This window comes from Berghia stephanieae, chromosome 14, assembly GCF_034508935.2.
Source record: "Berghia stephanieae isolate SIO BIC M18660-M18661 chromosome 14, UCSD_Bste_1.3, whole genome shotgun sequence".
NCBI lineage: Eukaryota > Metazoa > Mollusca > Gastropoda > Nudibranchia > Aeolidiidae > Berghia > Berghia stephanieae.
The window spans coordinates 33,455,776-33,458,792 of NC_088373.1; positions in this window are offsets into that span (position 1 = coordinate 33,455,776).

Genomic DNA, 3,017 nt, shown 5'->3' on the forward strand with positions numbered 1-3,017 from the left:
AATGCAGAGAACAGCAGATGCCCCTCTACATTGCATTTATTGACCTGACAAAGGCATTTGACCTTGTAAGCAGGAAGGGCCTTTTCCAGCTGCTAAAGAAGATTGGCTGTCCTCCTCAGCAGCTTAGCATCATTGCCTCATTCCACGACGACATGAAGGGCACCATTAGCTACGACGGTGGAGCCTCTGAACCCTTCCCATGCGCAGCGGCGTGAAACAAGGCTGTGTCCTCGCACCGACTTTGTTTGGTATATTTTTTTCCTTACTGCTGAAGTTTGCATTCAAAGAGTCCCCAGAAGGAGTCCACTTACACACCAGAAGTGATGGGAAGCTGTTCAATCTGGCACGGCTGAGAGCAAAGACCAAGGTTCGCACAGTCCTCATAAGGGAAATGCTATTTGCAGATGATGCAGCTCTATGCGCGCATACCGAGGAAGACCTCCAGCGGCTGATGGACAGGTTTTCCCACGCATGCAGGGAATTCGGGCTGACGATCAGCATCAAGAAAACAAATGCAATGTGTCAGGATGTCCCCTCTATACCAGCAATTTACATTGACAACGAGGAGCTAGAAGTCACTAATCACTTCACATAGCTGGGCACAACCATCACCAGCAACCTCTCACTTGATGCAGAATTAGACAAGCGCATCGCCAAAGCTGCCGCTGTCATGGCACAACTGAGCAAGAGAGTGTGGACCAACAACCAACTCACTTTGAATACCAAACTCAGAGTATACCAGGCATGTGTACTCAGTAGTCTACTGTATGGCAGTGAATCCTGGACAACATATGCCAGACAGGAGAACCGCCTGGAAAACTTCCACATTCGCTGTCTACGACGAATTCTTGGCATCAGTGTGGCAGGACAGACTCACTAACAATGCAGTGCTAGAAAGAGCGAACTCCCTCAGTATGCATCTCATGCTCTGCCAGCGACGTTTGCGATGGCTTGGTCACGTACACAGGATGGACGATGGACGCATACCCAAAGACATCATGTACGGTGAACTAGCTTCTGGACGGCGACCAACTGGCCGTCCAGCTCTGCGCTTCTATGATGTCTGCAAACGAGACATGAAATTGACAGGCATCGACTCAAACACCTGGGAGTCGCTTGCTGACGACCGCAACGGCTGGAGATATGCGGTGATGGAGGGAGTGAAGAGAGGTGAGGAGAGGAGAAAGATGAAGTTTGAGGAGAGGAGAGCAAGGAGGAAAGAGAGGCAGCAGATCCAAATACCAAACACACAGTCAAACTATGTGTGCAACAACTGCGGTAGAGACTGCCATGCAAGGATTGGTCTGCTGAGTCACACCCGTCGTTGCTCTCAACAAGACTGATGAGACTAAAGCCATACAGGGCGCAAACCATCGTCTCTTGAGACGGAAGGATGCCCACTACGACTACTACTACTACTACTACTACTACTACTACTACTACTACTACTACTACAACTACTACTACTACTACTACTACTACTACTACTACTACTACTAACTACTACTACTACTACTGTTATTATTATTATTATTATTATTATTATTATTATTATTATTATTATTATTATATATTATTATTATTATTAATTATTATTATTATTATTATTATTATTTTTATTATTATTATTATTATTATTATTATTTTTCAGAAGGTTATGATTCTAAATTTAGAAACAACAACCGAAGAACTTATTTCAACAACACAAGGCAAGGCAACATCTAATTGCCTCAGCACCTGAACACACATTATGATGACATTCAAAAAAATAAGAACACTTTCCCTGGACAGAGAATTTATGGGCACAAATTACTAACTGGATACTAGACTGATACACTCGAAGTTACACTCACACACACACACACACACAAACACACACACACATACACGCAAACATTCACGACAAGCATTTATAGTGACATATTCATTATTTTTTTGTTATTTTTATGTAAGTATTGTTTTTGTTTTTCCTTTATACCTTCATATGAACAGATGATCAAAACTCCGTTTGAAAATTTAACATTTTGATAATTTAAAAGGTACTATCAGAATTCAAAAGTGCTTGTCGGAAGAAATAATCTCAGTAGTAGGTCAGACTACTTTCAAAAATAGTTATAATGATAAGAAACCGACGTCTACATAACAGCAGGACTGATAAGCCATATAGTTCTATTCTCAGTGTTATTATGGAAAAACTCTAAATCTTATACATATCTTAAAATATCTCTCACAGTCGCAAGTAAGCTATTTGCTTCGTATCCGAATGGTACCAGTTCGACTACCCGCCACTATGTGTTTATTGCTTTTTTTCTATATTCTCTTCTTTAAAAAAAAGTCGAAAATACTTGAAATTCAACAAATAGCTCTGCAACTTTCAAACTTATTTTATTATTTACTATTCCTTCATAGATACATTTCTGTGATCTAGATATTTTTTTAATTTTTTTAATGATTGAGAAAAAGCAGATGGTCTTTTTCCACAGCAAGTTGTTTTTAAGACGATCAAAATTGTACAGATAGTGGGGATATGGGTCTTGGGGTATGACATCCGATTTCAGAACGGAAGGTCTTGAGTTCGAGGCTCGCTCGGCGCATAGTTGAGTCATTTGAAAAGGCTCTTTACTCACATGCTCTCACCGTACTTATGTGTAAAATGAGTAGCTGGCCATTAACAGCATTTTTTGATAATATGTCACCTTCCGCCCCGAAACGGTATTAAGTCGGATTTTTTAATTTTTAGTTTTTGGTATTCAAACATATCTTATTTTTGATACCAAAGTTATAAAGTTCTGATTATTCATTGCCCTTCTATGATCGTTTGAAGTGTGGAGAGTGTAAAAACCAAGTTTTGAGAAAATCGACTATGAAATGAGGCACCGTTTTCTACGCACTTTTAAATCAATGAACAAAGATAACTCCTTAGATACGGAGATTAAAACTTTGACGAGAAGAGTAAAATTTGCAGAGACGCCAGTTTTCAATTTGACTCAAGGGATTTCATACACCACCGGAATTCA